Source organism: Sus scrofa, chromosome 8, assembly GCF_054392235.1.
Source record: "Sus scrofa isolate SSC_HxYL_T2T_F1_AM1 chromosome 8, Sscrofa_HxYL_maternal_Yorkshire_Landrace_v2.0, whole genome shotgun sequence".
Lineage (NCBI taxonomy): Eukaryota > Metazoa > Chordata > Mammalia > Artiodactyla > Suidae > Sus > Sus scrofa.
Window position 1 is genome coordinate 42,967,857 of NC_139390.1, and position 24,397 is coordinate 42,992,253.

The 24,397-nt window shown below is 41.2% G+C and overlaps 1 protein-coding gene and 1 pseudogene across 1 annotated transcript in view; one reads left to right on the plus strand and one right to left on the minus strand.

The window, feature by feature from the left end:
• Window positions 1-24,397, plus strand: part of LOC110262092 (uncharacterized) — a 180,074-nt gene that overhangs the window by 46,201 nt on the left and 109,476 nt on the right. The window lies entirely within an intron of this gene.
• On the minus strand, window positions 6,342-8,553 carry LOC110262091 (zinc finger and BTB domain-containing protein 22-like; annotated as a pseudogene).

Consider the following 24,397-nt stretch of genomic DNA (forward strand, 5'->3'; position numbering starts at 1 on the left):
CTAACACTTTTTGCATAAATACAGATTAAGGGAATATCAAACAACCTGGGAACAACTAATTATCAGTACAAGTCCTTCTGGCATAATCATATCCTCAAATTCCCCCTGTTTTTATATTTCCTTTTCCCACCAAGACAAGTGGAATAACATCAAAGTGAGGTCTAGCAGAGTGGTGAGAACTCCTATATTTGAGACACATTCCAAATTCTAAATGTCAATTTTAAGTTGCCCATTCTAAGAAGCTCTTTATACAAATGAATCGAAGGCATAGAACAGAAACCCAAAGGAAATCAAACTTTCTTCTCTTAGGACTACACGTTGGGAAATAGGTTCAGAAATGAACATTTCTTTTGTCATATAAAAAGCAATACAATTAGTAGTTCTCTCTCTTTCTCTCTTTTCTTTTGTTCTACCCGTTATGTCAAGAGTTTTGTTGTAGAACTCCCAGAAATCACCTCAGAGGACAGTCAGGGAAGATGGAGAACAGCTTTATTATGCCAGTGGGTCCCCAGGGAATTGCTTCCCAATCATAGACCCCAAACAAAAGGGGGGAGATACATTTATAGTGCTTGCTTTTGTGCCTAACATGCTGCATTAATCTTTAGTTCCATGCAGGGTACAGAAAGGTGTATAGCTCTAAAGAATGCCTTATATTGTTACTTTAATGATTAACCTCAAGCACAATCTGGCTATTACTGAATTTCTTTAGAACAATTGGGGTCCAGAGTTTTAAAATTCCTAATGACTTTTTTTTCTCAGAGCCCTCACATGAGTCACCTTAAGTTCACCAAGATGGATGGTGGCAGCAAGATGGCTTCACTCTTGCCAAGCTCCTTATTCCCTTTAGCACACCCCTATAGTTTCTGCCCATTTTTGAGGTTTAAGTCCTTCTGCCAGCACGCAGTTGATGCCAGTCATTTTAAATGTAGATGTGCCAGTCATTTTAAATGTAGATGTGCCAGTCATTTTAAATGTAGATGTGTTTTTTGTTGTGTTTGTGGGGGAAGGTGAGCGTAACCTCTTACTCCTCTGCCATCTTGCTCCACAATTAGTATTTTAGATGTTCTTGTATGACTTTTATTTTATTTTATTTTATTTTATTTTTGTGTGTGTGTGTTTTCCAGGGCCGAACCTGAGGCATATGGAGGTTCCAGGGTAGGGGTCTAATCAGAGCTGTAGCCACTGACCTATGCCAGAGCCACAGCAATGCAGGATCTCAGCCATGTCTGTGACCTACACCACACCTCATTGCAACACTGGATCCTTAACTGACCTATTGAGGCCAGGGATAGACCCTGCAACCTCATGGTTCCTAGTCAGAATCTTTAACCACTGAGCTAGGATGAGAACCTCTTTTTTGAGTTTAATTGGGTGTTATTAAAAGTAACAAATACTTTCATAAACATTAAAGCCTCTTATATCAAATCAGTAGCAATGAATAGCTTCTTTTGTAGTCTCTCTATATAAATAAGCAATGAAGCAAGTATGTTTACCCTATACTGCAAAGCCAAATAGTCAATGCAATTGATTTCAGATTTCAGATTAAAAACACAATCAGAATTTCCCATCATGGCTCAGCCAATAACAATCTGACTAGTAACCATGAAGACTTGCTGGTTCTATCCCTGGCCTCGCTAGGAAAGGGGTCTAGACACCATCTGGTCTAATACCTCCTTTTGTGGGGAATGGGGAAGAGGGCCAAGCAAAGTCAAGGAACTTGCCTCAAGGTTACCCAGTGAGCTAGTGACAGCTCTGAGACAAAGCCAGGTCTCTTGACTCTACTTCTTGATGGGAAAGATTTTGGGTTACCTGGCCATCGCTAAGAAGGGGTCTGTGGACTCAGAACCTGACCCCCACCCTGGCACCATTAGCCAGATGAAGACATCAGGAAGAGTTCCTGGATTACCTCAGAGCAAGCCCCTCTGGGGGTATCCCTGTGGTCAGTGTGGACAAGAGACATAGCCATGTAAGGGGCAGAAAGGCAGATGTGAAAAGGGACAGGAAGATTATGCATTGCTTTCCATATTAAAAAAAATATACTTTTGGAACTTCCCATTGTGGCTCAATGGTAAGAAATCTGACTAGTATCCATGAGCATGTATCCTGGCTTGGCTCAGTGGGTTAAGGATGCATTGTTACTGTGAGCTCTGGTGGATGTTGCAGACAAGGCTTGGATCCCAAGTTGCTGTGGCTGTGGTGTACATTGGATGCTGCAGCTCTCTGATTCAAGCCCCAGCCTGGGAACCTCCATATGCCTCAGGTGCAGCTCCAAAAAGAACAAAATCGTAGAGTTTGGGGAGACTGAGGCTTGAGATCTCTCTTTCATCTGCTTTCCACCCCTCTGTCCTAAAAGAAGTCGAAAGAAATGCTGGGTTTTCAAATGAATAGAATGTAGATGGCTTTAAGAATTCTTCTCATAAATACATATCAGAAAAACACAATGAGGATACCACCTAAGGAATTTTCACAAATTAAACCAGCCCATCCCACCCATACAGCCCAGCACCAAGGTTAAGAACTAGAACACAACCAGCACCCCCTTGTGTCCGCTTCCAGGTACTGCTCCTTCCCCAGCCTCCCAAGGGTAAGCTCTATGGCGATGTCCATAGTGTCGATTAGCTCTGCCTGCTTTTCTGTTTTAAATACAGTAAAGCCCACTTCTAACTCTCCAGGAATAGGTTAAAACAAAGAACCAAATCTGACTATGATCCATGAGGATGCAGATCCTGGCCTTTCTCAGTGGGTCGGGGATCCGGCATTGCCATGAGCTGTGCTGTAGGCTGACAGCTGTAGCTCCAATTGGACCCCAAGGCTGGGAACTTCCAGATGCCTCAGATGGGACCCTAAAAAAAAAGCAAGGAAAAATAAAGACCCTGATGCCGTAATGGTAATATACATCACATCTGAATATACAAAGAAATAAAATATAGCTATGTTTTATATATCATAATAAATGTATATCCCCCTATACAAAATATGTGCATGATGGACTTAAGCCTAATTTGAATTTTCTTCACTTTGGAAACTTAGTTCTACTTGCAGAGTGTGTAATAATTCTTTTTGTGGATATTTAGTGAAAGCAGCTTCTGTCTATCCTGTTTGGAATCTAAAATATCTTTGCAGCATACATTCCTTTGTTTGTTCTCAGTTACGTATCCACATACTTATGTGTTCACTTACCTAGTGATTTCAGAGTAACTTTATTACTACATAGCTGTAATGTATTTGAAGTATATATCATGAGAAGATAACAGCAAGAGAATATTTATTGTTTTTTAGGTGACTTGAGGAAAACACAATCACTTCTTCAATACATTTCACTCTGGATACTTTTTTTTTTTTGGTCTTTTTGCCTTTGAGGGCCACTCCCATGGCATTTAGAGATTCCCTGGCTAGGGGTCAAATTGGAGCTGGAGCCACTGGCCTATGCCAGAGCCACAGCTATGCAGGATCCAAGCCACATCTGCAACCTACACCACAGCTCAGGGCAAAACCAGATCCTTAACCCACTGAGCAAGGCTAGGGATCAAACCTGCAACCTCATGGTTCCTAGTCAGATTCGTTAACCACTGAGCTATGGTGGGAACTCCAGGATATTTTTTTTTTAATAGTGGTGTGGGGTACCGAATATCAGAATTTTCTCCACACTACCAATAATATCGAGATGTGAGGTGAATTCTAACATGCCTGATCTTAACAAAATTATAAGCAACTATCACCAGAGCCATTCAAAACCTTGTTAGTGTACCTACAGTTCTGCAGAATTGTGCCAATTTATAATTAAAATCGTTGAGTGTTTGAAATTGACTGCTCAGTCTCCACTGTAAATTCCAGGGTGCCATATGTGTGATTTTCTTCTAAGTTCCCAGCTCAAACCATGGCTCCTAGGCAGGTTTTATCTTACTCGGGAGACACATGGTGGAGTATCTCTCCACTCTCTCCTGCTCTGGCTCAGCCATTCCTTCAGCCTGAGATACCCCTTTACATTGATTGATAATACTTTGCAGGAGGAGAGGAGACCATCCAAATGAGGACAAGCAAAGCCTATTTATTCAGAACTTGCTGGAGCGAGGGAGTTGGCCACCATCACCTGTGTTTGACAGGGGACCAAAGGTGGGTGTGGGGTGTGAACGCTCTGTGCAGGGAGTGGGAGGAAACCGCAGGTATAATGTGATGGGAGGGCGTTGGGCTGGGAAAGTTGGTGGTGGGTTGCCTGGAAGTGAGGCTTCCTGTGTGACTGGTTTGGCCAACAAGTATGGCTTCCTCTGGACGGCCTTGAACTAGAATCAAGGGAAGGAGAGGCAAATATTAGGGCGGCTGACACTTATTGACGAAAACATGACCATGTGAGGCCAATTGTTGCAGAGGTTGTCGCTGGCTTCCCAGACTAGTTGTGGCAGAGTTGGGGGATCAGAATTCTATTTTAATATATGGCCTGGCCATGGTCCATTTGTAAATTGAGTTTCCCAGCTCCAGACCTTTTCATCTGCAGTTCACCCCAGCCATGCCTAACTGCTGTCTACCAACTCCCTCCTATCCACTCTTGCTTCTCTTTGTAGCTTCATACTGCTCTAATAACTTTTAGCTATTGCCCTGCTGCTTGGATTAACATGAAGTTCTTGGTGTAACAAAACTGTGCAGGATAAAGCACTTCTGTCTTTCCAAACCTGTCTAATTCACTGTGGCTATCGCTGAGTTTGTCACATTTGTTGTTTTCTTCTATGCTGCAGAGTTACTTTCTCTGCCTAGGAGCTAGGATCTTTTTCTTTCCTTCTCTTCACCAAGTTTTTTTGTTTTTTTTTTTTTTTAAATTCCTCCTTAATTAGGACTTTGAGCAAATGTGACTGTGTTTGTGTGTCTGTGTGTGTACTTCCTAGCTACATATGAGATCTCTCATTACCCTGGTCCGAGTAACTTTGAGAGGTTACTTTGGAGCTCATTGGGTTTCACATTTTGGTTTTTAACAAAGTTGTGTTAGAGCCTTCAACTTCACACTTTTTCCCCACTTTTTCTCTAGTAGCAGTGTGTTTACATATATAAAAATGTACATATATAGATACGTCATAATACATAGTCTTTAAACTCATGTGGAATGCTTTTATTACCCTACCTCACTACAGTTGCCTCCCTACTACTTAGTTGCATTTATTCATAGATATCGAGGTAATCATTTTGCATGACTTTGAGTATTTCATTGTATGGGCATCTTAATTTGTTCAATTTGAATCTATTGATGGATATTTAGTTAGTTAGTTTTATGCTGTTTTGAACAGTGGCACGCTGAATATGTATGCTTCCACCTGAACACCTGTGCACTTACTTTCTTACAAAACATTTCTAGAAGTCAAATCACTAGGACATGCATATTTTTAATTTTTGGAGATAAAATTCATATTGCCAATAATTTACCCATGTAAGGTGTACATTTCGATGGCTTTGACTAGATTCATGTAGTTGTGCAGCTATCATCATAAGCAATTTCAGAAGTTTTCCTCACTCCATAAGAAAAAAAGCTGTACCCATGAGTAGGGCGTCCTCATGTCTCCCTAACTCTTAGTCCTAGACGACTATGAATCTACTTTCTGTCTCTATGGTTTTGCCCATTCTGCACATTTCATATGAATAGATTTACAACAATTTTTCTTCTGAGATTGGCTTTTCACTTAGCTTAAACTTTTCTAGACCCATCCACATATTAGGATGAATTTTTAGTTTTTATTATTTTTTAAATGACCAGTAAATAGTTCAATCGTCATTTTAAAAAGTAAGATTTAACGTAGAAACCTTGTATTCTTACAACTTGCTCGCTCATTGTCTTCACTGCCCCCCTCCCCAGTGAGAATCAAGTTGGGGGACCCCAAGGTGGGGGAGGAGGGGTTAGGGTAGAAGTAAGGGGCACATCCTCTGAGGGACAGGGTATGTTCCAGGACAAGGGTGGGGTTCAAAGTCCTGGTCCCCACAACAACACAAACGCAAACTTCATTCAGGTAAGACTACAACCACCTGACCCTTGACCCAGTGACTCCAGGATGCTCAACTAGTCCCCCTCGCCCTCCCTAACCCCCACCGTGTGCACCCTCTTCTACTATGGGGTTGGGGCTTCAGTGTACCCACCTGAGGGGAAGGAAGGGCTGGGTTTGGGGATACTTTGGGGAGGAGGGGCTGCGGGGTGGAATGGGGGTTGATCCATGGTTCAACACAGTCCCCCTCCAGAATATGTAGAAGTCCATTGAGATAGGAAGGCAGAAGGTGTGTTGGGACATCACTGAAGAGCCACAGCACCCCTGGCTCCCCGCCCCTCTTCCCTCTTCTCAGAAGGCTACCCCCAGTAGCCCGCCTCTTCAGTTCTCTCCTCCACCCCCACCGAAACCCATCTCCACCTTGTGGAAACGTGGAGGGGACCAGACCCATCGGCTGGATGGGGGCATGTTCCCACTCCCTTCCTCGCTGCTGCCCCGGACAGGGGACTCTCTCCTGGGCTGCAAGGCTCGCCCAGTGGGCCCCCCACCCCGGGTCTCGCCCTGCCTCCAAACCAGGTACCGGCCTTGGCCCCCCCTAGACAGGGTGGGCGCTCAGTTTCCCAGGTGGCACATGAAGCTGTCTTGCCACATGAACTTCTTCATGCAGATGCCGCACTCGCAGGGCTAGAGGCCTGTGTGAGTCTTCCTGTGCTCCATCAGGTGATGCTTCATCTTGAACTTCTTGTTCCACATGGGGCAGTCAAAAGACTGCAGGTTGAGGTGCCTGCTCACTTGCTGATCATGCATCGCCTTGTGGGAAAAGACTTCTTGCAGTGGCACAGAAAGATCTTCTACCCATCTCTACTATGTGTCCCTCCAGAGGTCCCACCAGTGCCACCTGGTGTGCCCAGGGCTCCTAATGATGCACCCCCCATCATCGCTGCCCCGTGTTCAACTTGGTTCCCTGGCAGCTGGCCTGGAGTCTGTGAGGAAGAGGAGGAGGAAGTGAATGAAGAGGATAGGAAGACTAGGATCTGGTTGCTCTGCATGTCCAGCAGAAGCAGGGGCCTAGGAGGGTGGATGGGAGTGTGGGAAGAAGGGGTTGGCCCCCCGAATCCTCAAGCCCCGCCCCAGGACCCCCATCCTCATAAGGGCCAAAGTCATTGGAGGACTCACAGAAATTGACCTGCTTCTCGCCCTTGTCTGGAGGCTCAGACAGAGTCCGGACATCACCAATACTAAGCGTGCCTCAGGTTCTCCCCCTAGAGGATGCCGGGAGCCACCCCCCAGCTCTTCATCTTCATCATCCTCACAGGCCAACACCAAGTCTTCCTCCTCCTCACCCTCTTCCAGGTCTGGGTCTTGGGGAGCCAGGGGTGCTGGTGTGGGGCAGGTTCCACCCCGCTTCACGTACACCCAGGGTTTCTGTGGTACGATGCTGGGCGGTGCACAGGTGGGCTGCCAGAGCCCAGCCCCAGGGACCCCCGCCCCTGTCCCCCACCCCCACTATCATCACACCACTCATCTGCTTCTGGCAGCAGCTTCCCAGAGGTAGCCCCTCCACTGCCAACCACAGGGGCTGGGAACATGCAGCTGCCACCTCCAATGCTCCCTGCTGCTCACCACAGAAGCGCAAAAGCCTCTTGGGAGGAAGAGGAGCAGTCAGTCGACTCCCAAGAGCTGACATAGTTGCTGCTGCTGGGGGACTGATTCTCGCTGGCCTGGCTGGAGGCATGGGAGCGCACGGAGCCCATAGAAGCAGGGGTACACTGCCCCCACTCCCAGGGGGCACCCCAGCAGCAGGGACAGTGACTGACATGGCTGCAGCAGTGGTGATGGTGGTGGTGGTGGCTGAGGCCCGGCCCTCTCAGAGGAGTTCAGTGCACTTGTCCATGATGTGCCACATCTGGAGCACAGACCCCACTGTGAGGAAGCAGACAATGGCAGCAGTGGCCATGCTGAGCCGGCTAGTGTAAGCTGAAGCCAGGGTGGTCTTGAAGGTTCCGGGGTCACGACACTGGGCAGTGAGATCCAAGTCATGCCCTTGAGTAAGACCTGGTCGAGGAAGATGCAGCCAGGACAACACGATGAGCACCGAACTCCCATCCCCACACTCAGATAGATACACCACAGAGCTGGCCCTGCAGCTGCTGCTGATTGAGGGACTCCAGGAGGGCACTGGTCACCTCAGGGAAGGGCACATGTACCACCACAGCTGCAGGCAGGGGCAGGGGTGGGTGGGGAGCGGTGATAGAGGCAGAGGAAGTGTGGCCCCACCTGGAGATGGAGGCAAAGGTTCAATGGTGTGGAGAGGAGGGGTACCTCCCCAGCCACAGGAACAAGGGAAGGAGGAGAACGACCAGGGGTGGTGTCGGGCTACCGGTCCCCCAACCACCCCCCCACAGCCCCTCACTGGGAGGGCATAGATGAAGCCCAGGCCCCTCCCACCACCATCTTGGGCTGACTCTCCAGGATGAATTTTTAAATTGCTGAATAAAAGTCCATTGTAGAGAAAAATTACATTTTGCTTATCCAGTCCACTATTTCTTTCCACTATTTGGTCATTAGGAATCAGCCTGCTCTGTGTATTCATGTACAAGTTTCTGTTTGAACGTATGTTGTCAGTTGTCTTGGGTTTATACCCCAGAGCCAAATTTCTGGATTATAGGGGTATTCCATGGTTAACTTATTGAGGAACCGCCAATCTAGATTTCACAGTGATTGCAGCAATTTACATTCCTGAGAGCAATGTATAAGGGTTCCAGCTTCTCTCTGTCTTCAGCAGGGCCTGTTATGAGAGCCATCTTGAGTTGATGTGAAGTGGTATCTCACTGTGGTTTTGATTTACATTTCATTAATGGCTAATGACATTGAGCATCTTTTCATGTACTCATTGTCCACTTGTCTGTCTTCACTGGGGAAATGTCTATCCAAATCCTTTTGCCATTTTTTCTCACCAATTGACTTACTTGTCTTTTTATTGTTGAGCTGTAAAAATTATTTATGTATTTTGAATGCATAGTACTCCTCAGATATATGATTTGCAAATTGGTTTCTTCCATTCTCTTGGTGGTCCTTTCACTTTCTTGATGTAGTTCTTTGATCACAAAACTTTTTTAGCTTTGTTAAAGTCTGCTTTGTCTATTTTTTCTTTGGTCGCTTATGTTTAGATGTCACATTAAAACAACATTGACCAATGCAAGGTCACAACAATTTACATTAATATTTCCTTCTAAGAATTCTATAGTTTTGTCACTTATATTTATGTCTACGGTCCATTTTGAGTGAAGTTTTGTATATGGTGTGAGGAAGGGGTCCAGCTTCTTTTGCAGGTGGATATCCAGTTGTTCTAGTTCTATTTGTTGACATCACTTTTCTTCCTCCCATTGAATTGCCTTGGCTGTACTGTCAAAAATCTCTTCACCACAAATGTACAGTCATTTACGTTTATTTCTGGACTCTCAGTTCTATCTCATTGATCTATTTATTAATCCTTGAACCAGTCGTATGACAATCGTATTGATTATTGCCATCGTATAGCACGTTTTTAAATCGGGATGTATGCGTTTTGAGTGTGTCAGTTTTATAGTTCTTTGAGATTGCTTTGGCTATTTGGGTTCCTTTGAATTTCCACATGAATTTTAATACCAGCCCTTCAGTTTCTGCAGTGAGCCAGCTGTAATTTGAATAGCATTTTGTTTACTCTGTAGATCAATATGTGAAGCATTTCCATCTTGATATATAAGTTTTCCAATACACAAACATGGACCTTGAACAATATGGGTTTGAACGAGGTGAGTCTACTTAGGTGGATTTTTTTCACTAAATAAGTACCATAGTACTAGACAATCCATGGTTGATCAAATCTGTGGATGTGGAACCTCAGATACAGAGGGCTGACTGTATAAAGTTATATGCAGATTTTTAACTCTGTGAAAGGTCAGTGTCCCAAATCTCCACATAATTTCATAGTCAAGCATATTCTCGGAGTTCCTGTCATGGCTCAGTGATAAACCAACCTGACTAGCATCCATGAGGATGCAGGTTTGATCCCTGGCATCACTCAGTGGGTTAAGGATCTGGCATTGCTGTGGCTGTGGTGTAGGCTGGTGGCTACAGATCCGACTGGATCCCTAGTCTGGGAACCTCCATATGCAGTGGGTGCAACCCTAAAAAGGCCAAAAAAAAAAAAAGAGAGAGAGAGAGAGAGAGAGACAATGGTATTCTGATCTAATTTATTTTGATAATACTTTATAATTTTCAGAATTTTAAAAATTACTTCATGAATTTTATTACATTTATAGGTGTACAACACTCATCACAACCAAATTTCACAGCATTTCTATCCCAAATGCACAGTGCATCCCCCCACCCCCCAACCTGTCTCATTTGGAAACCATACATTTTTTAAAGTCTGTGAGTCAGTATCTGTTCTGCAAAGACATTCATGTGCCCTTTTTTTTAGATTCCACCTGTAAGTGATAGCATTTGTTGTTGGTGTCTCATTGTCTGACTGACTTCACTTAGCATGATAATTTCTAGGTCCATCCCTGTTGCTACAAATGCCAGTATGTCTTTCCTTTTAATGGCTGAGTAATTTTCCATTGTGTATATGTACCACTTCTTCTTGATCCACTCCTCTGTCGATGGACATTTAGGTTGTTTCCATGTCTTGGCTATTGAAAATAGTGCTGCAGTGAACATTGGAGTACATGCGTCTTTTCGTGTCTTACAGTGTAATAGGGCACCATTTGCTCCACACCCTCTCCAGCACTCATTGTTTGTAGACTTTTTGATGATGGCCATCCTGGCTGGTGTAAGGTGGTACCTCACAGTGGTTTTGATTTGCATTTCTCTTGTTATGAGTGATGTTGAACATGTTTTCATGTGTTTTTTGGCCATCTGTATGTCCTCTTTGGAGAATTGTCTGTTTAGGTCTTCTGCCCATTTTTGGATGGGGGTGTTTGTTTTTCTGGTATTGAGCAGTAGGGGGTGTTTATAAATTTTGGAGCTCAATCCCTTGTCAGTTGATTCATTTGCAAAATTTTCTCCCATTCTGTGGGTTGTCTTTTCATTTTGTTTAGGGCTTCCTTTGCTGTGCAGAAACTTTTCAGTTTAATTAAGTCACATTTGTTTCTTTTTGTTTTTACCGTTGTGACTCTAAGAGGTGGATCTGAGAAGATGTTGCTGTGGTGTATTTTTTGGAGAGTGTTTGGCCTATGTTTTCCTCTAAGAGTTTTAAAGTATGTGGTCTTATATCTAGGTCTTTCATCCATTTGGAGTTTATTTTTGTGTATGGTGTTAGGAAGGGATCTAAATTCATTCTTTTCCATGTGGCTGTCCAGTTTTCCCAGCACCACTTATGGAAGGGGCTGTGTTTTCCCCAGTGTATATTCTTGTCTCCTTTGTCATAGATTAGTTGATTGAAGGTGCATGGGTTTAACTCAGGGCTTTCTTTCCTGTTTCACTGATCTATATTTCTGTATTTGAGCCAGTATCATATGATTTGGATGACTGTAGCTCTGTAGAATAGTCTGAAGTCAGGGAGCCTGATTCCTTCAGCTCCACTTTTCCTTTTCAGGATGTCTTTGGCTCTTCTGGGTCTTTTGTGCTTCCAAACAAACTTTAAAATATTTTGTTTGAGTTCTGTCCTTGGTAATTTCATAGGGATTGCATTGAATCTGTAGATTGTCTTTGGAAGCATAGTTAGTTTGATACTATTGACTCTTCCAATTCAAGAGCATGGTATGCCTTTCCATCTGTTTGTGTCATTTGATTTCTTTCATCAGCATTTTACTTTTCAGAGTACAGGCCTTTTGTCTCTTTAGGTAGGTTTATTCCTAGGTATTTTATTTTTTTGTATGTGATGGTAAATGGGATTGCTTCCCTAATTTCTCTTTCTGATGTTTCACTGTTAGTATATAGAAATGCCATTGGAGTTCCCGTCATGGCACAGTCGTTAATGAATCTGACTAGGAACCATGAGGTTGCAGGTTCAGTCCCTGCCCTTGCTCAGTGTGTTAACGATCTGGCGTTGTGGTGAGCTGTGGTGTAGGTCGCAGATGCGGCTCAGATCCCGCGTTGATGTGGCTCTGGCGTAGGTTGGTGGCTATGGCTCCAATTAGACCCCTAGCCTGGGGACCTCCATATGCCGCGGGAGCAGCCCAAGAAATAGCAAAAAAAAAAAAAAAAAAAAAGACAAAAAAAAGAAATGCCATCAATTTCTGTGTATTAATTTTATATCCTGCGACTTTGCCAAATTCACGGATGAGCTCTAACAGTTTTCTGGTTGAGTCTTTAGGGTTCTCTAGGTATAGGATCGTGTGATCTGCAAATAGTGCTAGTTTCCCATCTTCCTTTCCAATTTGGATTCTTTTTCTTCTCTGATTGCCATGGCTAGTACTTCCAAAACTATGTTGAAGTGTAGTGGTGAGAGCATACATCCTTGTCTTGTTCCTGAACTCAGCAGGCATTCTTTCAGCTTTTCACAACTGAGAATGATGTTAGCTGTGGGTTTGTCGTCTGTGGCCTTTATTATGTTGAGGTAGGTTGCCTCTATGCCCACTTTCTGAAGGGTTTTTATCAGAAATGGGTGTCAGATTTTGTCAAAGGCTTTTCCTGCATCTATTGAGAGGATCATAATGTTTTTATTATTCAGTTTATTAATGTGGTCTATCACACTGCTTGATTTGCTCATATTGAAGTATCCATGCATCTCTGGGATAAGTCCCACTTGATCGTGAAGTACAATCCTTTTAATGTATTGCTGGATGCGGTTTGCTTATATTTTGTTGAGGATTTCTGCATCGACGTTCACCAGTGAAATTGGTCTGTAATTTTCTTTTTTTGTGGAGTCTTTGTCTGGTTTTGGTATCAGGGTGATGGCGGCCTCATAGAATGTGTTTGGATCCATAACCTGGGAACCTCCATATGCCGTGGGTCTGGCCCTAAAGAGACCAAAAGATAAATAAATAAATAAAATAAAGTCAACCATATTCTTATCTAATTGAATTTATTTCAACAATATTTTATACTTTTCAGAATTTTTATGGTTCTTTTGTTTGTTACTCCTATTATTTTAATCTTTTGATGCTATTGTAAATGAAATGTTCTTAATTTGTGTTTCTGAACTATTCATTGCTAATATATAGAGCTAGAATTGATTTTTGCTTAGTGACCTCATATCCCATAATCTTAATGAGCTTATTAATTCTCATAGTGGGTTCCTTAGGATTTGCTACAAATGAGCTCACGTCATCTGTAAATTGGTTCTTCCATTCTAATCTGGATTTCTTTTATTTCTTTTCCTTGTCTAGCCACCCAAACTAGAATCTCCAGTACAGTGTTGAATAGATGAAGTGAGAACAGACATCCTAATTTTTTTCCTGATCTTAGATCGAAACCATTCAATCTTGCACCATAAGTATGATATTTGGGTAGATCTCTATAGATGTCCCATATCAGGTTTTAGTTTTTTAATGATTTTTATTTTATTTTTTTGAAACACAAATATCATTTTTATTTCTAGATATATGTGTATATAATAAAATATTAAAGCATAGGCAGAAAAGTTTTCATACCAGCTTCACAATAATCATTGCCTTCCACAATGCCAGATTGATGGAATCAAAAGTTGTATAAAATCTCTAATCATTTTATTTAGTCTCCACGTGTTTGTGTTTTTTGAAGATTTTTTCTTGTTATTGATTTCCAGTCATATAGCGTTGTGGTCAAAAAAGATGTTTGATATGATTTCAATTTTCTTAAAGTTACTGAGGTTGGATTCGTAGCCCAGGATGTGATGAATCTTAGAGAATGTTCCGTTGGCTTTTGAGAAGTGTGTGTATTCTGTTACTTTTGGATGGAATGTCCTATAAATATCTACTAAGTCCATCTGGTTTAATGCTTAATTCAGGGCCTGTGTTTCCTTATTGATTTTCTGTCTGGATGATCTGTCCATTGATGTAAGTGGGGTGTTCAAGTCCCCCACTATGATTGTGTTATTGTTGATTTGTCCTTTTAAGGTTGTTAGCATTTGCCTTATATATTGTGGTGAATCTAGTCTGGGTGCATAGATATTTAAAATTATTATATCTTCTTGGATTGATCCTTGGATCATTATGTAATGACCTTCTTTGTCCTTTAAAATATTCTTCATTTTAAGGTCTATTTTGTCTGATGTGAGTATTGCTACTCCAGCTTTCATTTGATCCCTGTTTGAAATATTTTCTTCCATCCTCTCACTTTCAATTTGTATGTGTCCCTAGAAGCAAAGTCGGTCTCTTGAAGACAGTATATATATGGGTCTTGTTTTTGTATCTATTCAGCCAGTCTGTGTCTTTTGGTTGGGGCATTTAGTCCACTAACATTTAAGGCAGTTATTGATATGTATGTTCTTATTGCCATTTTATTAATTGCTTTGGATTTGTTTTTGTTGCTCTTTTTTCTTTCCTTCTTCTGTTGTTCTCTCCTCTTCTGGTTTGATGACTATCTTTAGTGTTGTATTTGAGTTGATTTTTCTTTGTTTGTGTATCAAATGTAGATTTTTGGCTTGCAGTTCTTCAGAAGTTTTGAGATAAGAGCCTATATGTATATAAGATTGTTTTAAGATGTTGTTCTCTTAATTACAAGTTCATCTCTACTGTCCTGCATTGGTACCCACCTCTTCTCATGATTTCTGATCTTGGTAGTATAATTGTGCATGGATGATTTTGAATCTTTACTGTATATATACCTTTACTGGTGAGCCTTGTCATTTGTGGCATTTTTGTTTCCTGTTGCTGTCTTTTCTTTTCTTCCTAGAGAAGTTCCTTTAGTATTTGTTGTAAAGCTGGTTTAGTGTTGCTGAATTCTCTTAGCTTTTGCTTATCTGTGAAGGTTTTGATTTCTCCTTCAAATGTGAATGAGAGCCTTGCTGGGTAAAGTAATCTTGATTGGAGGTTTTCTTCTTTCATCGCATTAAAGTAAATCATGCCACTCCTTTCTGGCCTGCAGAGTTTCTGCTGAAAAATCTGTCAATAACCTTATTGGGGTTCCCTTGTATGTTATTTGTTTCTTTCCCCTAGTTGCTTTCAAGATTTTCTCTTTGTCTTTAATTTTGGTCAGTTTGATTAATATGTGTCTCGGTGTATTCCTCCTTGGGTTTATTTTATAAGGTACTCATTGTGCTTCCTGGATTTGAGTGAATGGTTCCTTTTCCATGTTAAGGACATTTTCGACTTTTATCTCTTGGAATATTTTTTGTGTCCCCTTCCTCTCTCTTCTCCTTCTGGCACCCCTATAATATGGATGTTGGTGCATTTAACGTTGTCCCAGAGTTCTCTGAGACTCTCTTCATTTCTTTTCAATCTTTTTTCTCTTTTCTGTTCTGCATCCGTAATTTCCACTAAGCTGTCCTCCATCTTGCTTATTCGTTCTTCTGCCTCCTGTATTCTGCTGTTAGCTGCTTCTAGTGAAATTTTTATTTCAGTTATTGTATTTTGCATTTCTTCTTGTTTAAGTTTTATATCTTGTACCTCTTTGCTCAGTGTTTCCTGTAAGTTATCCATCTTTGCCTCCAGTTTATTTCCAGTGTCTTGCATCATCTTTGGCATCAACAATCTAAAGTCATTTTCCTGGAAGCTGAGAATCTCCTCATTGCTTAGCTGATTTTCTGGGTTTTTTTCCTTTCTCCCTCATCTGAGTTATAGTTCTCTGTCTTTTCATTTTTATAGGTTTTTGGTGTGGTGACCTTTTTACAGATACTAGAGTTGTAGCCTCTCTTACTTCTGGTGTCTGCCCCCCTTGTGGCTGAAGTTGGTATGTGGGCTTGCTGTAGGCTTCCTGATGGGAGGGGCTAATGCCTAACCACTCGTAGGTGGAGCTGACTCCTCTCCCTCTGGTGGGTGGGGCCTAGTCTCTGGATGTGAATAGAGGCCGCTCTGTGCCTGAGGAGTCTTTAGGTAGCCTGTTTACTGAGGGGCTGGCTGTGATCCCACCTGGATTGTTGTTTGCCCTGGGGCTTCTCAGCACCGACTGATGGGTGGGGCCAGGTTTTCCCAAAATGGCCACCTCCAGAGAAAGGCACACTGCTGAAATTTCCTAGAGCTTTGCTTCCAATGTCCTTCCCTCACAACAAGCCATGTTCACCCTTGTTTCCCCAGGATGTACTCCAAGAACTGCAGTCAGGTTTGACTCAGATTCCTATGGAGAATTGCTTTGCCCTGGGACCCAGTGCATGTGAAAGTCTGTGTGTGCCTTTTAAAAATGGCATCTCTGTTTCCCCCAGTCCCATGGAGCTCCTGAACCCATGGCCCACTGGCCTTCAATGCCAGATGCTCCCGGGGCTCTCTCTCCCAATGCCAGATCCCAACACGTGAGAGTTTGATGTGGGGCTCAGAACTCTCACTCCTGTAGGTGAGTCTCTGTGAACCAGTTAGTTTCCAGTCTGTGGGGCTTACCACTCAGGAGGTGTGGGGTTGTTTATATCATGAAATTGCCCCTCCTACCCCTTGATGTGGCCTCCTTATTTTCTTTTGGAGTAGGATATTTTTTTAAGGTTTCCAGTCCATTTGGTTGAAGATTTCTCAGCCTTTAGTTGTGAATTTTGTTGTTTTTAGGAGAGAAGTTGAGCTACAGTCCTTCTATTCTGAAATCTTAATCCCATCTCCTTTAGTGATTTTTAATCATAAACCAAGGTTTGAGTTTCATCAACTGTTTTTTCTGTATCTATTGAGATTATCATGCACTTTTATTGTTTATTCCATTGAAATCATCTATTACAGCAAGTGATTTGGGGATATCATACCAGTCTTGCATTTCCTGGGATAAATCCCACTAGATAGGACTTTTATATATTGCTGGATTCAGTGTGCTAGTATTTTGTTGAGGATGTATGCATCTACTTTGATATTGGTCTGGAGAAGTTTTCTTGTGATGTCCTTTTCTGGTTTGGGTATCAGGGTAACACTGATCTTCTAGAATGACTTGGGAAGTACTCCCTCCTCTTCTATATTTTGGAAGTGTTTGTGAAGTGTTGATAGTCTTTATTTAAATGTTTGGTGGCATTCACCAGTGAAGCCATCTGCCTAGGTCTTTTCTTTGTCAGAGGATTTTAAATTGCTAATTCAATCTTTTTATTTGTTGAAGGCATATGTAGATTTTTCTGTTTCTTCTTGAGCCAGTTTTGGCAGTTTCTGTCTTTCTAGGAAATCTGTGAATTTCTCAAATTTATTTGCTATGATTTCCAATATCATTCTGATGTTAAATCACCTATTTCTCATCTCAATTTTATTATTATTGCTTCATGTCTTCTGGGGCTCTGGTTATTTATTTTTATAGCATTTTTTATGACTCAGTTACATTTATAGTTGCACAGTGATCATCACAACCAAATTTTATAGCATTTCCAACCCAAACCCCCAAAATAGAAAATATCAATGTAAGCAAGAGATGGTTCTTTGAAAGGATCAACAACATTGATAAGCCTTTTGCCAGACTCATCAAAACAAAAGAGATAGGGCCCAAATAAATAAAATTAGAAATGAGACTGTGTTACAACCAATATCACAGAAATACCAAGGATCATAAGACATTACTGTGAACAGTTAACAGTTCAATAAAATGGAGAACCTAGGAGACATGAATAAATACCTACAAGCTCCTAAGACTGAATTAGGAAAAAATAGAAAATATGAACAGACTGATTACCAGTAGTGAAGGTTATCAGTAATTTAAAAAACTCCCAATAACCAAAAGCCTAGGACCAGACAGTTTTAGAGGTGATTTTTACCAAACATTGAAAGAAGAATTAACTTCTGCATGCAGTGAGGGTGGCCAAACAAACAAACAAAACTTAAAAAAAAAAGGGTCAATTGTATGGAATGTTAAGTATGGGGAATATAGTTTACAATGTAATGATGTTGTGTGGTGACAGTTGGTAACCAGACTTCTGATCATTGTTTTGTCTTTTTTTTTTTCTTTTTAGGGCCGCACCTGTGGCATATGGAAGTTCCTGGGTGGGGGTCAAATGGGAGCTTCAGCTGCAGGCCTACACCATAGCCACAGCAACCAGATCCAAGCCACATCTGCAACCTATACCACAGCTTGTGACAATGCTGGATCCTTAACCCACTGAGAGAGGCCAGAGATCGAACCTTCATTCTCATGCACACTAGTCAAGTTTACAACCCACAGAGGCACAAAGGGAACTCCTAATTTTGCATTGTAAAACATATCAAATCACTCTGTTGTATAGCTGATAAATGATTATTTGAAGTCAAGTAGTTCTGGGTATGTACAATATAGTGATTATGATTAATAACACTGTTATATACTTGAAAATTGCATGGAGAATAGATCTTAAATGTTCTCACAGCAACAAAGACATTGTTATTATGTGACATGATGGAGGTGTTAGTTAAAGTGATGGTAGTAATCATTTTGCAATGTATAATCATATCAGATCATCACTTTTTACACCTTAAACTTACACAGTACTGCTATATGTCAATGCTATCTCTATTAAAGCTGGAAAGGAATTAAAAAAAAAATTTAAAAACTGCCTAGGGAGCAGTTCCCATCATGGCTCTATGGTTAATGAATCCAACTAGGAACTATGAGTTGCAAGTTTGATCCCTGGCCTCGCTCAGTGGGTTAAGGATCCAGCATTGCTGTGAGCTGTGGTGTGGGTTGCAGACCTGGCTCGGATCCTGCATTGCTGTGGCTTTGGTACAGGTCAGCGGCTACAGCTCCGATTAGACCCCTAGGCTGGGATCCTCCATATGCCAAAGGAGCAGCCCTAGAAAATGCAAAAAGACAAAAAAAAATCTGGCTAGGGAAACCCTGGCACCAGAAATTCTCTTGTTATAAAAGATCCATTTCCTTTTTTTTTTTTTTTTTTTTTTAGCTTTTCAGGGCTGCACTTGTGGCATATGGAGCTTCTCAGACTAGGGGTCCAATTGGAGCTATGTGTCAGCCACAGCCACAACCACAGCCACATAGAATCTGAGCTCATGGCAATGCTGAGTGAGGCCAGGGATGGAACCTGAGTCCTCTTGGGTGCAAGTTGGATTCCTTAACCACTGAGCCACAATGGGAACTCCCCATTTTCCTCTTAAGTGAAAATCAGTTATAGTTTGCCCTACCATATATTTGAAGTGTATGGATAAGTATTAATTATTAAATAGATGCATAATATTAAAAGATTCCTAGGGACTATTTTTCTTAATTGCAGTATAGGTAATGGACAATATTATATAGGCTACAGGTGTACAATATGGTGATTAACAATTTTCAAAGTTTATGCTCCATTTATAGTTATTATAAAATAATGCCTATATATCCTTGGTTGCAAAATATGTCCTCATAGTTTATTTTATACACAATAATTTATACCTCTTAGTTCCCCACCCCTATGTTGCCCTTCTCCTTTTCCCCTCTCTACTGTTAACCACTAGTTTGTGCTGTATATCTGTGAGTCTCTTTCTTTTGTTCTATTCAATAGCTTTTTGTATTTTTTAGATTCTACACTTAAGGGATATGATATAGTATTTGTCTTTCTTGGGGACCTTTCTTATTGGTTTAATGAAATATCCCAAATTAAGATTTTGGGTTTTTTTATATAATGATTTTTATTTTTTCCATTACAGCTCATTTACAGGGTTCTGTCAACTATCTACTGCACAGTAAGGTGCCCCAGTCACACATATATGTATACATTCTTTTTTCTCACATTATCATGCTCCATCACAAGTGACCAGACATAGTTCCCAGTGCTATACAGCAGGATCTCATTGCTTATCCATTCCAAAGGCTATAGTTTTGCATCTATTAACCCCAAATTCCCAGTCACTCCCATGCCCTTGCCCTCCCTCTTGATAACTGCAAGTCTGTTCTCCATGTCCATGAGTTTCTTTTCTATGGAAAGGTGCATTTGTGCCCTATAAGAGCCCAGATGTAAGTGAAATCATATGGTATTTGTCATTCTCTTTCTGACTTACATCACTTCATACGAGAGTCTCTAGTTCCATCCATGTGGCTGCAAATGGCAATATTTTGTTCTTTTTTATAGCTGAGCAGTATTCCAATATTTTGTTCTTTTTTATAGCTGAGTAGTATGTATGCACCACGTCTTCATAATCCAATCATCTCTCGGTGGACATTTAGGTTGCTTCCATGGCTTGGCTCTTGGGAATAGTGCTTCAATGAACATGAAGGTGCACATATCTTTTTCAAGGAAAGTTTCATCTGGGTATATGCCCAGGAGTGGGATTGCTGGGTCATATGGTAGTTCTATGTATAGTTTTCAAAAGTACCCCCACACTCTTTTCCATAGTGGTCATAGCAATTTACATTCCCATCAACAGTGCAGGAGGGTTCCCTTTTCTCCACACCCTCTCCAGCATTTGTTCTTTGTGGCCTTATGAATGATGGCCATTCTGACTGGTGTGAGGTGGTATTCGTGGTCATTTTGATTTGCATTTCTCTAATCATCAGGGATGTTGAGCATGTTTTCATGGGCTTGTTGGCCATCTGTATATCTTCCTTGGAAAAATATCTCTTCAGGTCTTTTGCCCATTTGTCCATTGGGTTGTTGGCTTTTTTGCTGTGGAGTTGTATAAGTTGCTTGTATATTCCAGAGATTAAGCCCTTGTCAGTTGCATCATTTGAAACTATTTTCTCTCACTCTGTAAGTTGTCTTTTTGTTTTCATTTTGGTTTCCTTTGCTGTGCAAAAGCTTGTCAGTTTGATTAGGTCCCATTGGTTTATGTTTGCTTTGATTTCTGTTGCTTTGGGAGACTGACCTGAGAAAACATTTGTAAGGCTGATCTCAGAGAATGTTTTGCCTATGTTCTTTTCCTGGAGTTTGATGGTGTTTTGTCTTACATTTAAGGCTTTCAGCCATTTTGAGTTTATTTTTGTGCATGGTGTGAGGGTGTGTTCTAGTTTCATTGATTTGCATGCAGCTGTCCAGGTTTCCCAGCAATGCTTGCTGAAAAGACTATTTCCCATTTTATGTTCTTGCCTCCCTTGTCAAAGATTAATTGACCCTAGGTGTCTGGGTTTATTTCTGGGTTCTCCATTCTGTTCCATTGGTCTGCCTGTCTGTTTTGGTACCAGTACCACACTGGCTTGATGGCTGTGGCTTTGTAATAGTGCCTGAAATGTGGGAGAGTTATGCCTCCTGCTTGGTTTCTGTTCCTCAGAATTGCTTTGGCAATTCTGGGTCTTTTGTGGTTGCATCTACATTTTTGGATTGTTTCGTCTAGTTCTGTGAGGAATGTCACGGGTAATTTGATAGAGATGACATTGAATCTGTAAAGTGCTTTGGGTAGTATGGCCATTTTTACAATAGTAATTTTTCCAACCCAGGAGCATGGACTATCTTTCCATTTCTTTACATCTTCTTTAATTTCCTTGACGAATGTTTTATAGTTCTCAGCATACAAGACCTTGAGCTCCTTGGTCAGGTGTCTATCCAGGTGTTCGATTTCTTGGGGTGCAGTTTTAAAAAGCATTGTATTTTTGTTTTCCTTTTCTAATATTTCATTTTTAGTATATAGAAATGTGACTGATTTCTGAATGGTAATCTTATATCCTGCTACTTTGCTGAATTTGTTGATCAGTTCAAGTAGGTTTTGGGTGGAGTGCTTAGGGTTTTGTATGTATACTATCATGTGTTGATAGACATTTACCTGGTTTCCATGTCTTGGCTATTGTAAATAATGCTGCTGTGAAAATTAGGGTGTGTGTATCTGTTTTGAATTAGAGTTTGCATCTTTCCTGGATATATAGCCAGGAGTGGGATTGCTGGATGATATATGGTAGCACTGTTTTTGGTTTTTAATGCATCTCCATACTGTTTTCCAGAGTAGCTGCACTAATATATATGCCTGCCAACGGTGGATGAGTGTTCCCTTTTTCCCACCCCTTCCCCTGTATTTATTGTTTGTAGGCTTTTTGAAGAGCACCATTCTGACCGGTGGGAAGTGATACTTCCATGGTGGCTCTGATGTGCATTTCTCTGGTAGTGACTTTGAGCATTGTTTCGTGCTGTTGGCCATGTGTGTGTCTTCTTTGGAAAAATGTCGGTTTGGGTCTTCTGCCCATTTTTCCATCGGGTTGTTTGGTTTTTCAACATTGAGTTTTATAAGTTGTGTGTATATATATATATTTTGTCTTTTTGCCATTTCTTGGGCCACTCCTGTGGCATATGGAGATTCCCAGGCTAGGGGTTGAATCGGAGCTGTAGCCACCACCTCTTCCACAGAAACTGCAACGCAGGATCTGAGCCGTGTCTGCAACCTACACCACAGCTCACAGCAACGCCAAATCCTTAACCCACTGAGCAAGGCCAGAGATTGAACTTGAAACCTCATGGTTCCTAGTCGGATTCATTAACCACGGAGCCACGACGGGAATTCCAGTTGTGTGTCTATTTTGGGTATGAATGCCTTGTTGCTTGTGTCATCTGCAGATATTTTCTGGAACCACTATTATTCATTAGTTGGCACATTTTTTATATTTCCATAGTTCGTGTATATTGGCTTCATTCTTTTTTCCCCTTGTTTTTCTGCCTGCGGTCTTGACTGGTGGTTTCCATTATTCTACCTTTCAGATCCCTTATTGGTTCTGTGTCATTTAGTCTGCTATTCATTGCTTCTAGATTGCTTTTTATCCCAGCAGTTTGTCTGTTTTGGGTAAATTCATCTTTCTAGTTTCTAGTCCCTTGTTACAGTGACCTGCATGTCTCTCTATAATCTTCCTTAAGTTAATTAGCATTTTTATTTTAAAAATATTAATTACAGTTGTTTTACATTATTCAGTCCACTTCGTCTGTACAGCAAAGTGATCCAGTTATACATATGTAAACATTCTTGTTCTCACATGATCCCCCTAAATGTTCCCTTACAAGTGACTAGTAAGGTCCTATACAGCAGGACCTCACTGCTTATTCACACTCCAAATGCTATAGTTTGCATCAAAAAACCATGAAGTCCCAGTCCATCCCACTGCCTCCCCCTGCCCCTTGGGGAACCACAAGTCTGTTTTCCATGTCCATGAGTTTGTTTTTTTTTCTATAGATTGCTTCATTTGTGCCATATATTAGATTGTAGATAGAAGTGATATCATATGGTATTGGTCTTTCATGTTGCTGCAAATGGCATTATTTTGTTCTTTTTCTGGCTGAGTAATACTCCATTATGTAAACGTGTCATTACTCTATGAGGTAGATCATAAAAAGACATTGCTATGATTTCCTGCACTATGTTCTTGCCTCCTTTGTTATAGGTTCATTGACCATTGGTATGTGAGTTTAATTCTGCACGTTCTATCCTATTCCCCTATCTATATTACTGCTTTTGTGCCATGCCATACTATATGGATTGCTGTAGCTTTGTGGTATAACTTGAGGTCATGAAGCATGATTCCATCATCTCCATTTTACTTTCTCAGTATGGCTTTGTTTTGAGGGAGGTCTTTTGTGTTGCCACACAAAATATTTTTGTGTAGTGATCTAATTTCATTCTTTTACATATGGCTGTCCAGTTTTCCCAGCACCACTTACTGAAAGGGCTGTCTTTTCACCAGTGTATGTTCTTGCCTCCTTTGTCATAGATTAGTTGATTGAAGGTGTGTGGGTTTAATTCAGGGCTTTCTATCCTGTTCCACTGATTTATATGTCTGTCTTTGTGCCAGTACCATACAGTTTTGATGACTGTAGCTCTGTAGGATAGTCTGAGGTCCAGGAGCCTGATTCCTTCAGCTCCATTTTTCCTTTTTAGGATGGCTTTGGCTATTCTGGGTCTTTTGTGCTTCCAAACAAACTTTAAAATATTTTGTGAGTTCTGTGAAAACTGTCCTTGGTAATTTCATAGGGATTGCATTGACTCTGTAGATTGCCTTGGGCAGTATAGTCATTTTGATACTATTGACACTTCCAATCCAAGAGCATGGTATGTCTTTCCATCTGTTTGTGTCGTCTTCGATTTCTTTCATCAGCATTTTGTACTTTTCAGAGTATAGGTCTTTTGTCTCTTTTAGGTAGGTTTATTCCTAAGTATTTTATTCTTTTTGATGTGATGGTAAATGAGATTGCTCCCTAATTTCTCTTTCTGATGTTTCATTGTTAGTATATACAAATGCAGTTGATTTCTATGTATTAATTTTGTATCCTGCAACTTTGCCAAATTCATGTATGAGCTCAAACAGTTTTCTGGTTGAGTCTTTAAGATACTCTAGGTATAGGATCACATTATCTCCAAATAGTGCTAGTTTCCCTTCTTCCTTCTCAATTTGGATTCCTTTTATTTCTTTTTCTAATCTGACTGAAGTGACTAGAACTTCAAAAACTTTTTTGAATAGAAGTGGTGAGCGTGGACATCCTTGTCTTGTTCCAGATCTCAGCAGGAATTCTTTCAGCTTTTCACAACTGAGAATGATGTTCGCTGTGGGTT